The sequence below is a fragment of the Medicago truncatula genome, chromosome 8 (genome assembly GCF_003473485.1).
Source record: "Medicago truncatula cultivar Jemalong A17 chromosome 8, MtrunA17r5.0-ANR, whole genome shotgun sequence".
In the NCBI taxonomy this organism is placed as follows: Eukaryota; Viridiplantae; Streptophyta; class Magnoliopsida; order Fabales; family Fabaceae; genus Medicago; species Medicago truncatula.
In genome coordinates, this window is record NC_053049.1 from 18,294,678 (window position 1) to 18,309,339 (window position 14,662).

The window sequence follows — 14,662 nt, forward strand, 5'->3', positions numbered from 1 at the left end:
ATCGGAATCTCGAAGACGTGTCTACCGGGCAAACTATCCCTTCAGAAGCCTAGTCAACTAGGAAGTCCAATTCCACGGTGACTGAAACATGTCTAACTTTGGAACCGAATCATGTTTAGTCGATCCTAGATGTTGGATGTGACCTTCACAGAGTTAGAAGGAAGCAGAAACTGGAATTTTTCAGATCGGAATCTTGAAGACGTGTCTACCGAACAAACCATCCCTTCAGAAGCCTAGTCAACTAGGAAGGACACCTCCCCGGTGACTGAAACGTGTCTAACTCTGGAAACGAAGCATGTTTAGTCGATCTCATCGTTGGATGTGACCCTCACAGAGTTAGAAGGAAGCAGATACTGGAATTTCTCAGATCGGAATCTCGGAGAAATGTCTACCGGACAAACTATCCATTTAGAAACCTAGTCAACATGAAATTACATTTGTTTGTCGACTGAAAATTACCTAAACGACAAACGACAACAAAAAAAATCGCTCCAACCGTTGGATGTGTCCTAATTAAACTTAGAATGAATTAGAAACTTGAATTTCAGTGAAGAGACAGTTTGTCGCATTGACTTATAACGAAAATTTTGATCGTCAAAATTTGAGTTCGTACTTCATCCTTAGTCCACTTAGGTCTTATTCAACGGTAGAATTTATTAAACAGAAGAGAAATTCTTAGTTGGAAACAACTTAAAATAAAAAAAATAAAAATAAATAAGAAACACATAAAAATGATAAAATTTAAAAGAGAAAACAACAGAGTCACATCACTTAATATCATTTTTCGTTAAAGTTTTATCTTTCATGTATGTATGTCCATATAAATTATATTTAGGTTTGTGTCTATGTAAGATTTACTATATATAAAAATCCATAATAAAATGAATTAAATTATTGATTGTTTGTTTACCATTCAAAACTGGAAACAACAATTAAATACTATACAAATCCAAAAATAACAAATGTTTATGTGTGGTGCCTATGGTTATGTATGTTACAAGTTGTTCAATAGGTCTTCAGTTTGAGCCATGGGTTCCTCATAATTTTTTTTTCGCCAGCTTTTTTTTTTATAAAAGTCTTCTTCTTCGCCCGTCGTCTTCAAAACGGGTCTTTTGACCCATATTACAACCCGATCGGATCTCACACGATATGGTCTCCGGTTCGAGCCATGGGTTCCCCATAATTTTTTTTTCGCCAGCTTTTTTTTTATAAAAGTCTTCTTCTTCGCCGGTTGTCTTCAAAACGGGTCTTTTGACCCATATTACAACCCGATCGGATCTCACACGATATACAATGAAATTCTAAGATTTTTTCGTAGTTTTGATCGGATTTGAAAGTCAAGGAGAAAGCACATGTTTATTTTGCAAATTCACAAGTCAATCCCAGTTATTATTTTTAAGGAACTCGCTGTCCCGCCGATACCAACCTATTATGCGTTTTACCGGCGACCGTATGAGTATGCTTGCTTCATCCATCACTTTTAACATATAAAAGAAACAAGGACAAAACTTGCAAATCCATGTTTTTTTTTCCAACGTAATACGTATGCTTGGTTCTGGGTACAAATTATTTTCTCAACAATGTCAAATTCCCACCGTAAACAACACATCATAGTTTTTGTGTGGTGTGTAAATTGTGAGGAAGAAAGAAATGTATTTTTTTTTTTTTTTAGGAACAGAATTTGGTGGCATTTCACATGGGAAAGGTTAATCCTTTCCCACCATGGGAAAGTTGGATTCAATGATTAGATTAAGTGAAGAACATATTCTTAACATGCTCTCTCAACACTAGATTTTTCTTCACACTATCTTCCAACAATTTAAAAATTCTGAAAATTAATTTTAAAAAATTAAAAAAATATAAAAAAATTCAGATAATTTTTTTTTTTAAATTCTGTAATACATTTATTGAATGTTAGAATTTTTTTTTTTTTTAAATGAAAAAAAATTTGTTCAGAATTTAATTTCAAAATATTTTTTTAGGATTTTTATTTTATTTTTCATAATATCTTATTTTATTATGAAATTAAAAAAATATATTCTTTTTAGAAAAATAAAAACTTATCTTAGTTTCTAAAATTTTAATTTTATTGAAATAATTTTTTTTTCAAAAAAAAAATTCTAACATTCAATAAATGAATTACATAATTTTAAAAAAAAATTATCTGATTTTTTTATATTTTTTTAATTTCTGTAAATTAATTTTCAGAATTTTTAAATTGTTGGAAAATAGTGTGAAGAAAAATCTAGTGTTGAGAGAGCATGCTAATAATATGTTCTTCACTTAATCTAATCATTGAATCCAACTTTTCCATGGTGGGAAATGATTAAGCTTTCCCATGTGAACACACACCACAGAATTTTGTTGTACTTGGAAGAGAATCATGTGTAGAGAGAGTGTATGATGTGTTGTGATTGAGTGTGGAGAGATGTAAGTGTTCTCTTGCTGATGTGAAGAAGATTCAATCCATTCATTTAATCCTAAGGTTAAAAAAAAGCATCTTTGCTCCCTTATGACATGAGGGACCTATTGGCTCCCTCATCCTACCCTCCACCCCAATAACAAGGTTCAATTACAAAACTTGGATAAGGTGATCGCCTTGATATAAAGGATGACAAGACACAAATCTATGATCGACATCATCACATGAAACTATCTTATCTTGATGTCAGGATTTCAAAAACACCAACGTGCTCCACCGTTCTTAGCATCAAAGAATATATCATTGTATCATCGAGACACCATACCGCATGAGTATGCATGGGTATACCACAAGTTCTAATCAAAGAAAAATAGGCATTTGAAAAAAGATTTGTGTTATTTAAACATTAAGGGAAATGTTAAGGGACACTGATTAAGAAATTATAAAAGAAAATTTTGTTTTGAAAACTGTGTAGTCTACTGTTTGAAAGTTAAAAATAAGAGTTATTTTCAATCCAAAATTTGACTTTTCTTTCTCCTTTTGATTCCTTAACCAGTGCTCCGGAGACACTGATTAACAAGGGAGTATGTGACATTATATGTACAACCATTTATTTCCTTTAAAAAAACGTATAGCTATTTATTTTGCAAAATACATGTCTTTTAGGTATGTATACAAACATCCTATGACACTATATATGTATTTTTTTTAAAAAAATACATGTAAAAAATGAAATGACATTTTTTTATTTTGAGAAAAAAGAGGGTAAATAAGAAAGATTTATTCTCTTAGCAAAAAATAAAGATTTATCCTTATATCTAATCCTAGCAAACATGCAAACCCTAATGTTAAAAAATTGGCTCAAAATTTGAAATTTCCAAAATTAAAAATTTAAACCTCACATTGGAGAATCTTAACAATTATTATACACATTGCTCAAAAATCACGTGAGCCTCTTTCTCTTCCATTCTAATGTGTAATTTCCAAGGCACCTATGTTCACCGACCTCTCTCTCCATTCACGGTCTCTTCCTCTTTCTCTATCTACACTTCCATTTCAATTTCATGCAGTGCTGAATCGGAGAACACCGTAACCAGATCTGAACCACCACAAACCAAATCCAACCGCTTCACAATGGCGGAAGCATGCGCGAAGGTGATGAGATAAAACCGCAAGTGTACGGTTCTATCGAAGTAGTAAAAAGATGAGTATCGTTCTGACAGTGAGTTATGAATTCAATTAACTTTAAATAATGATTAAATGAGAGTTTGAGATTATAAAGTTTGGATTTTTAACTGAATGAAAATAACAATAATAATAAGGTTTAAATATGTCTTTAGTCCTTGCACTTTCATCAGATTTTGGCATTGGTCCCTACACTTTTTTTTGTTTGGAATTGGTCCCTGCACTTTGTAAAAATATTGGTATTGATCCTCTATTAACTTTCTGTTAAAAAAAAACACAAAACTATTGGTATTGGTCCCTGCACTTTGTAAAAATATTGATATTGGTGCCACGTGGCGTGAAATGATTGGGCCACGTGGTACTCCGTTGGTTTTGTGTTTTTTTTATTTAACAGAAAGTTAACAGAGGAACCAATAACATTATTTTTACAAAGTGCAGGGATCAATGCCAAAATCTGATGAAAGTGCAAGGACCAATTACACATTTAAACCTAATAATAAAAAGGCGCATTGAGATTATTGATTCGTCATAATGACAAACCCTTCACAAACCAAACTATTAAACCTAGAACCTTATGTTAGACCTAACTTCTAAAGACAAGTTATACCTAACTTCTAAAGACAAGTTTCTCTTATGTTCCTCTAGCAATCAAACCTATTTCGCTGACTTAATTACTATTAGATTTTGGTTCCTCTAGCAACCAAATCTATTTCGCTGACTTGATTACTATTAGAATCCTTGAAGTTCAAAACTTATATGTCTCAAGAATTGCAAAGACTATTTCGCTGCCTTTGCAATCATTGTCTAAATTCACTTGTTTGAATATCAAAACTCCACTTTCGTTTTATGAATTGATATTTGAAATAATGGATTAACAATTATCAAACCCTCCACTTTCGTTTCCACAGTTTGTTAATGGTTAATTAATTCATGTTAAAACGATGAATTTAGATTAGAAATTAGAGTTACATAAAATTAGGGTTTAAAACTTGGTTCGATTAGGATTATGTCATTTAGTTCCGTTTGTACAAGTTACCTGGGACATGTTTGTACTCTGATTTCTGCACTGATACATTTTTGTGTGTGGAGTGTTTTTTAATTCATGATTCCAAAGAATGCAAAGCTAATTCAAAAGTCGCAGTTTTTCTAAACAAAGACTAAATGTTCCATACCGTTTAGTATGAAGGGCCTTGCCAGCTTTCATGAGAAAAGGAACTCCGTCCCATCTGGCATTGCCAATAAACAGAGCTGCTGCAGCAAATGTTGGAGTAAGACTACCCATTGGAACAGTTGAGTCGTCTATATAAGCAGGATATGATCTACCACCCTTACTGTGGCCCTTATATTGACCAACTACAACATCTTCAAGCTGTATTGGTCTCATTGATCTCAGAACCTTCACCTGAGTTAAAACTTAAAACTATTTTCAGCAATCCAGTCCATGATGATTTGTTAAGATTAAACGACATTTACAAGGACCAATTAAAAAATAAAATATCCTGGGTAAGGTACACTATATTTTGAAAATTTTGTTAGACCTACTTCAACCCTAGAAGCAAAGCTTAATTAAGGACTAAGTCTCTGTGTGGATAAACAACTTAATTAAGTACTTATAGCATAAACGTCTATCATATAAGTGCTTATGTATAAGCTATTTCTATAACAAAAGATAAAATAAAGTCAAACTATTCTCATATAAGCCATAAAAATGCTTTATAAGCTATCCTGGAGAGGTCATGAGAGTAAGCTAAAAACAACTTATGAACATGTACACTGTTTTCATAAGCTCTTCCAAACAGACTCACATGTATTTATGACAATAGATAAGCTAACATAAGTCAATCCAAACAGACTCTAATTCGGTCATAGCTCTAGTCGATATGAAATCTCAATACATCCCATCATGTCCAAGATTGGACATCTGAAGAGTGGATAATTACAGGTAGCCCGATAATATCGATCATAACACAACTGATAGCCGGAAGAGATATACCTTCTCATTTCTGATGTCCTCGGCATCCAAGCTGACAGGTGGCTCTATTGCAAACAATGCTAGTATTTGTACAAGGTGATTTTGCATTATATCACGAATGATTCCGTAGTTATCAAAATAACTAATAAAAGAAAGAAATCATTTTGATTAGTTTGTGAATTACCACTTTTCTTTAATATCATAAAGAAAGATCTAAGAAAATATGACTCACCCTCCTCTTGCTTCTGTTCCAAAATCTTCAGAAAATATTAGCTGCACATTACGAATGTAATTCCGGGACCATAGAGGCTCAAAAACAAGATTTGAAAAACGAAGCACGGAGAGATTCTCCACAAGCTCCTTACCCAAGTAATGGTCAAATCCTAGATAGTAAACGAGTTTCAATAATTTCAAACTTTCTTCTCTAGCTTGTTGTGAAGAAAACATAAAATAAAAAATAAAAAATAAAAAATAAACCTGAATATTTGGTCTTCAGTGAGGTATTGCTTCAACCTTCTTGTTAGCTCACTAGAGGATTCAGAATCACGACCAAACGGCTTTTCGACAATTACCCTTGTCCAGCCATTTTTTGAAGAAGCTTTGAGGCTAGCACATCTCACCACATCCACAAATATGTTTGGAGGTATTGACAAATAAAACAACCTGTTTGAAAGTCTTCCACCCTATAAGAGACCATTGTCAACTGAAACTTTTAGAACAGCAATGTTGGTTAGAAAGTATTAGAATAATAGGATCGAATAGATGTAGATTAGCTTCATAGGAGAAGTATGATTGATAGTAAGAAACATAGGGAAAACCCTATATTGAAAAAGATTAAGAGTAATGAGTACATGGATGGTCTTTTATAGACCTCGATTACACTTAACCACATGTGTTACTAACTATAGTTCTAACTAACATTTAACCAACTCTAACTGCCTTAACTAACTCTAATTATCTCAACACTAACTCTAGTTATCTCAACAAAAAGTAAATTATACAAAAAAAACCAATGAGAGAGCACATGATATTTGATCATGTAGTTCGGTCAATTGTGCCAACATCTCCAACTGCAGAGCAGTTGCAATACCTTTCTATTAATCAAGTTACCCCTGAACCGTACTCACCCTGCTCGAGCAACTTGTCCACTTATTAGGACCATACCCACCAAAAACAAAATATGTACTCACCCTGCCATGAGCCATTCACAAAATATGTATCAAGACCAATGCTCGGGCATACACCTACTTTTTCTGTTGATAATAGAATGCTTTTGTAACAGCCAGTTTTGATTTACATATTATCATATGCTCTAGAGCCTTTTTCACCTTATGCTAAAAGATCTACATGGTCCAGCACTTTTTGAAAGAATATTACATACAGGGACTATTTTGAGAAAGCAATTATTGTTTAGTGTTATCTCAGTTTTTTTTATCATTTATGTCAAATTTGTGGATCAAATAGCATAAAAGATCAAATATGTTTTTTTTTCCTCGAGCATTACCTCTTTCTCTTTTAACTTGGAATCCAAATCTAGAAAGTCTTCCTCAGAGTTGTACAAACCAGAATGGTAAAAGCATCTTTTCAAGAAATAATCCATTATATCTGCACAATTTGCCCTACAATTCAAAAGAACTCATCAGTATAGGGGAAAAGTAAGAAAAAAGGTTTTACATCATGCTGCCACAATAACATGAAAAATGTGAATTGATAGCGATGAGTTTTACTAATGACTTAAGAAAAGGTGAAAGAATTTCGTTAAATATTTGCCAATTACCTATTAATTTTTCATGAAATGACATTATGACACACAAATTTAATATCAAATTTCGACATCAATTTGGATGGTTAGCAATGTTCAAATATGTGATCAATCATGTTCTGTGCATGGTTCATGAATATTACAATTTGGTGTCAAGATTGTGTCAAAATAACAACTCTTATTTTCAAACCTGAAATCTTTTTTCCCTCTACTATCATGAATTGTTAGTTATATGACCTTTTTAGTGTTGCATCATGAGAGAAGTATAAAACACTATGCGATCAATACATTGGGGTTATGAGCAATTATATAATTGATTTTGACACCATATTTCTACTCAAATATCAAGACATTAAGAATATGAATGATCTCACATATATGATATTTAATATTCTTCTTTTCATGTTAGATATTTAATCACAGTTGACATACCATATTTACAAGTTACATCAAACTTTCTCAACCTTTTCCTTTCATACATTACGCTGTTATTCCTATCTCAAATGAGCGTTGGTGTAGTATTGTTCCTTTTCAAACAAAAACAAAAAAGAGAAAAAAAATTATCGACATCTGGTTTGATATTTTACTAAGTTTTTTTTTAGGAAATTTTATGGTTAGCAATGATATCTTTATGCAATAAAAAATCGTTTGTATTTTTGTCGATGCATTTTTAATAATAAAAAGTAGCAGATAATGAAGTGTTTTTCTACTGTGCGAAATCATAGCAACCAAGAAAATCGGAGATTTATGGAACAAAAAATTGTGAATTATACTGCCGTATTGCCGTAACTGAACGTAATTTGAATATCTAATACAACATTAAATCCAAGTCCTCCATTAGCTTAAGTAAAGTCTCAAAAATCCAGATCTTTCAGAACAGAACGATTATACTTACCAAGTGGACGATGCTATTGAGTAGAAGAAATTTTTGATTTATGATTTTATATGCATACTCTTCAGATTAAAAATTGCAGAAATTAACCAACATGGGTTCATAAATCCAGATCTACAGAACAAAGTGTGACAAATCTTCAAACTTCAGGAAAGGGAAAGAAATTTAACAAATTTATTATGATGATCAATTTTTTAATTTAAGGGGAAGAAAAAAGATGGGATTCATGGTGATAATACATAACTGGAATCCAAATAAAACAACTTGTGCATGGTGCATAAATTTGTGATCTGTGCATGCTAAATATCAACTAAGCAGGTCGACAATAATAAGCATGCATAAATTAGTCCTTCAATACAGTTCTCTTATAGCCAACAACACAAGCAGGTCCACAATAATAAACATGCATACATTAGTTCTACAATACAATTCTCTTCAATAGCCAACATAAGCTACACACTACAAATAACCCACTAACGTAAATTTCAAGAAAAATCCTATGAAGACTCTCTTTATGATATACTCTCTAACAGTGATATACTCTCTAACAGTCGCTCTTTCATTGGCTACAATCAATGCATAGGTTCTACCACTTTATATGGAATCAATTTCTAAAGTCCAAGACTCACATCAATTTTACACAATTTGAGTGTTTTTAGCACTCCTCAAATTTCAAACCTATAACTAATTAATTACTTCAGTACCTGCTCCAACATCAGTCACTGAGCTTCTTTCTCTTTCTCTCGGCCATCACATTCTTTCTCCCTCTTCTTTCATCAGCTTCTGGGCTGCGCTTCTTTCTCTTTCTCCCGTTCATTGCATTCTTTTTCCCTCTTCTTTCATCAGCTCCTGGGCTGCGCTCCTTTCTCTTTACCCCGTTCATCACATTCTTTTTCCCTCTTCTTTCATGATACATCATCCACTTCTTTCTCTTTCTTTTCCTCATCCCATTCTTTTTCTTTCTTCTTTCATCAGCTCCTCGGACCATATCAGTAGGCAAAGCCCTATCAGCTTCCGACTCTTCCTTCTTCTGTAAAGCTAAAGCCTCGTCTCGACCCTTCTGAATGGAAGCCTCAGCCATATCAGCTTCCAACTTTTCCTTCTTCTGTAAAGCTAAAGCCTCGTCTCGACCTTTTTGAATGGCAGCCAAAATAGCAGCCTCCAACTCTTTTAAAGCTAAAGGCTCAGCCGCTAAAGGCTTATGAGATTTATGAAATGCAGCCAAGACAGCAATCTGTATCGTTCCCATGGTCGGGCTCATGAACCTTTCATAAGGTGGCGTTTCCGTGACCAGGCTCAGTGTTTCAGCAAAAGGCGGCCTTGGCCTGACCGGCCTCATGACAAAAGGCGTCTGTGACAGCATGTCTGGAGATTCACCTGCAAATTTAAAGATTGATATGTGAGTGAGGGTTTAACTTAACACTGAAATCAGGATCATAGAACAACTCAAACATTCAAAACAGTAGCATAACACAAAAAAATAATAATAATAAAAAAACATTTTAAAACCCCTGAAATATTAGCAAATCACAACTAAAAATATCTAAACCCCCAAAGGGAAAGGTTGCAGAACAAGTGAGTGGAAAAAAAAAAAAAAAAAAAAAAAAAAAAAAAAAAAGAAAGAAAGAGAAAACAGAACAGGGTGTATTTTTGTATAAAAAAACATGGTATTTAAATATAGTGGAACGATTTATCAATTAATAAATAAATAAATCCAGATTCTGGCCCTACTCGAGCACAGCAAGAGGTTTTAATTTCATGAAAATCTCCGACATCCTTAAAAAAAAAAAAAAAAAAAATCGAATTTAAGGTTTTAAACCTAATCCCAAATCCCTCAAAAAAAAAAATCCAGAACAGATTAAAATAATAATATAGTGTGATTGAGGGTTTTAATTTCATGAAAATTTCTGACAGCCTAATTTAAGGTTTTAAACCCTAATAATACCCCCAAAAAAAATATAGAACAGATTCGAATAATATAATTTATAAAAAAGAAGCAACAATTGAATTGAAATGAACAGAAGAGAATGATGAAAAGCTATGAATGAAGTAGAATTGCAAAAGAATAAAAATAAATACCAGCAAGCAAAAGCAAGACGAGAGGACTGTGAAAAACAAGGGAAGGGATAGAAAATGAACTCTGAAAACGCGATCAGCGAGTATCTAAATAAATATAACAAAACCGGTTGGTCACCCGGCCCAGCCAAATTCCGGATATATGCTTCATTGGCCCATGTAACTGCTATTGCCAAGGAAAATTACTTTTCTCACATCAATTCTTTTCTAAACACACATGAAAATTATTGAAATACCTCTAGCCGTAGTTAAATACCGCTGCATAAAACTGGTGGTAATTAATTACCGCTGTGACCTGAAATTAAAAGAGATAAATGTTTATCAAGGTTTTTAAGGCTAAGTTATAAAAAATTGTAATTTTGAAACTTCATTTGTTTAAATATACATATGAATGCAACAAAACAATGATTTCTTCTTCAATCTAAATCTCTAGTATAGAGTATTATGTTCTTATTTAAGTACGTAGTCACCAATAAAAATCATAGAATTGTACACTATACATTCAACTATATAGAACGTAGTTGATATTCTCAAATTTGTAGCTTTGAACTAACAAAACCTCCATCCTAATGTAATTCAATAATGTTTCATTACTAAAACGAAACTAAATATTATACTAAAACGACTAATTATTGACTCATCAGAAGGACGCAAAGGAATGCATGGCAGGGGTAGAGTGTCTCCACAGTCGTATTTCTCCTCTCATCCCTGGTCGTCGTCGACTCGACCGCCACCGTCAGCGGTGAATTTTCTCATACGGCCTCCTCTCTAGATCTCTCTGTCTCGTTGCCTCTTCCGGATACAGTGGTTGGGTCATTTTAGTAGTGAAATAAAGGATTTGAATTCCCTGCACTCAAATGGTTGGAGAGTTAATCTTTATAAAAAAAATTGTCGTCCAATCTTTGCATTAAACGTAAATAATTGTATGTTTTCTTAAAAAGGGACTACAAAGAAGGAAGGAATTCGAGTTCGAGGAATAACACTTCAAAAATTTACCATTATAATTTAAGAGTTCAATGAGGCGTCACTCTCAACACCCAAAAAGATGGAGATTTTCTTTTCCCACCATCCGGGCTTCTCGCGCGCCTTACAACATTTGGATAATATCTGAATATAATTGTAAAAAAACATATTAAAAAAACCTCCAACACTAACAATTCATATTTCAAAATTTGAACTAGATTTAGAGGGTGGAAAAAAAAAACTCATAAACATACATGGAGTTGCACAAAGTTAGTGTTGCATCATGAGAGAAGTATAAAACACTATGGGATCAATACATTGGGGTTATGAGCAATTATATAATTGATTTTGACACCATATTTCTACTCAAATATCAAGACATTAAGTATATGAATGATCTCACATATATGATATTTAATATTCTTCTTTTCATGTGAGATATTTAATCACAGTTGACATTCCATATTCACAAGTTACATCAAACTTTCTGAACCTTTTCCTTTCATACATTACGTTGTTATTCCTATCTCAAATGAGCGTTGGTGTAGTATTGTTCCTTTTCAAACAAAAACAAAAAAGAGAAAAAAATTATCGACATCCGGTTTGATATTTTCCTGAGTTTTTTTTTTTTTAGGAAATTTTACTGAGTTCCGTCAGCGGTGAATTTTCTCTTGCGGCCTCCTCTCTAGATCTCCCTGTCCCGTTGCCTCTTCCGCTTCCCGTTCATTCAACACCAACACCATGTGCCAGTACGATGAACTCTCTGATGAGTCCAATGTTGCCGATCGTCGTCGTGCTGGTCGCTCTTTCCCTCGCACTCGCCGCGACGATTCCCTTGTTATCGCTCTTTTACTCAATATCACTATTTTATTTAATTGATTTGATTAACTAATACCAAATAAATACTAAATTTTTGTGTTTTTAGATGTGTTTGTTCCGTTTTCTCCAAGGTGGCGGTGGTGAACTCAGCGGTTGGTCCATAGTTATGAGTTGCGGCAGCCACTACGAGGCAAACCTGTTATGATGGGTTACTCTAATCCAATGAATGATGTAATTGCAGAGAATTTCGGCGACGATTCAAATTCGAAAGTTGAGGTAACACTTAGATCTGCTCCTTATATCGTATCATATTATTCTTGAGAGCAGCCGAATCATTGATGTTTGTTTGGTTTTGTCTGTTCTTGCTGATTTGTTTTTTTTTTCTTTTTCAGATCTTATAAATAACATTCCTCATTAGATTGAGAAATTGTTTGGGGTTGTCTTTGGTAAAACAGGTTTGTTTCTTTTTGTCAAATTTTAAGACATTGTATACAAGCTATTGTTGAGTTAATAATTTGTAAATCATGGTAAATACTCAATGATTTTGATCGCATGTCAACAAATTTTTAACTTCACAATTTCCTTCACTTTCCTTCTTTGTATCTTTGCAAAACTAATATTCTTAGTTTAGGGTTTCTCAAGGACATTGTTTTTTTTTTTTGGACAGAAGTGAAGGGCATTGTTTGGAAGCAGAATGTGTGTCAATTAGTTCATTTAAGAATGTTTTAAATTTTTATTTTTTCTTTTTATAGAAGTGTATTTTGAACTTTGTATTCATTGAAAAGGTCATTAATGTTTATTAGAATTTTGTTTATCAAGGATGTTAAGGCCAAAGTTATAAAGATTTGTAATTTTATAATTTTGCAAACTTCATCGGCTTAAATTGCAACAATACAATGATCTCTAATGTTGAGTATTATTTGAAATTTGGTGGTACTTACTACAACAAGTTTTGAACCAGGGTTGGTGGGGAGCTTTGAACCAACAAAAGAAATCCAATCTGGGTGATATATATAGCCCTGATGGGATAAAACTGCAAGTGCACGGTCTTACCGAAGTAGTAATAAAAGAGTATCGTTCCGATAGGGAGTTGGTTAATTCAATTAACTTTTGTTGGTGATTAGGAGAGAATCAAGATGTAAAGTTGGGGTTTTGAAACAGTTAAAAGATAATAATATAAAAGAGCCTTGGGATCATTGGTTCATCTTCATGACAAGTCCTTCTCAAACCAAACTATTAAACTTATAACCTTATGTTAGACCTAACTTCTAAAGTCAGTTTCTCTTTTGTTCCTCTAGCCACCAAGCCTATTTCGCTGACTTGATGACTATTAGATTTTGGTTCCTTTAATAACCAAGCCTATTTCGCTGACTTGATTACTATTAGTTCCCTTGAAGATCGAAACTATATGTCTCAAGGATTGCAAAGACTATTTCACTGCCTTTGCAATCCTTGTCTAAATTCACTTGTTCGAATATCAATGCTCCACTTTCGTTTTATGAATTGATATTTGAGATGATGGACGAACAATTATCAAACCCTCCACTTTCGTTTCCACAGTTTGATAATGGTTAATCCATGTTAAGGCGGTGAATTTAGATTAGAGATTAGGGTTACATAAGATTAAGGTTTAAAGCTTGGTTTGATTAGGATTATGTCATTTAGACTTATCCAACAATCCCAAGACAAAGAGAAGTCAACTCACTCATGTTCATCGTAGACATCGGGAAGAAGAGAGAAAGCATAAAAGTAAATGACAAGAAAGTAAAGGAAAAGAAAAGAACTTTTATTAGAAAGACAATTGTCACTTATTGAATTCCAAGAAAAGATGAATATTTGTGATGGCTAGCTACTCTATTTATAGTTTATATTCGACTTAAAATCTAAGCAATTACAAAGGGTTCTTTTGTAAACTAAAACAGAGTAGCTTAGAATCTAAGCAAAAGCAGCAAAAGTGAGTCTTGGAGGCGGCACGGCCGTGCCACCCTTAGCACGGGCCGTGCCAAGCTTATGACTTGGGGGAGATATATTTTTGTCTCCGAATCTTCGTAGTTTTGCTCCAAATCAGCTCCAAACCCCTTTCTTTTGCTCTAAGACTCAATCCATCAAATATTTGTTCTTGAAATATAACAATACGCAATTAAAGTAAAATAATTCAAAAAGGAAATAATACTAATATAAAATAAACTTAAATCTAATTAAAACGAAACTAAATAACATATTAAAATAGATAATAAATGACTCATCAAACTCCCCCATACTTGTATCTTTGCTTGTCCTCAAGCAAAAAACATAAACATGGTAGCACAAAACAATATTATCATATGACAATTTAATTAAAACACATGTCTCCTCAAGGGCTTTAATTTCAAGCGTACATTAATCACAAACTCAAGCATTTCTTGTAAACCTTATTCAACCCAACAATCAAATTTCAAGTGAGTGTGTGTGTGTAGTCCAACCCTTTTCTTGCTCCTGTATAAGATAGATATTATGAGGAAACATGTTCTAATCCTAGTGCTAAACCAACCAAGAAAAACTCTTTCTTCATTTCATATAAGAGAGATGAGA

General features: G+C 33.2%; 1 pseudogene across 1 annotated transcript; it reads right to left on the minus strand.

Moving 5' to 3' along the window:
- Window positions 1-4,572: 4,572 nt before the first annotated feature.
- On the minus strand, window positions 4,573-10,466 carry LOC25480786 (glucose-6-phosphate 1-dehydrogenase, chloroplastic-like; annotated as a pseudogene). The gene is made up of 8 exons (XR_005643533.1): window positions 10,313-10,466; window positions 8,938-9,610; window positions 7,084-7,198; window positions 6,058-6,262; window positions 5,812-5,962; window positions 5,601-5,721; window positions 4,780-5,009; window positions 4,573-4,673 (listed from the first exon to the last, which is right to left on the minus strand). The product of XR_005643533.1 is annotated as a glucose-6-phosphate 1-dehydrogenase, chloroplastic-like (transcript).
- Between the last annotated feature and the right edge of the window lie 4,196 nt (window positions 10,467-14,662).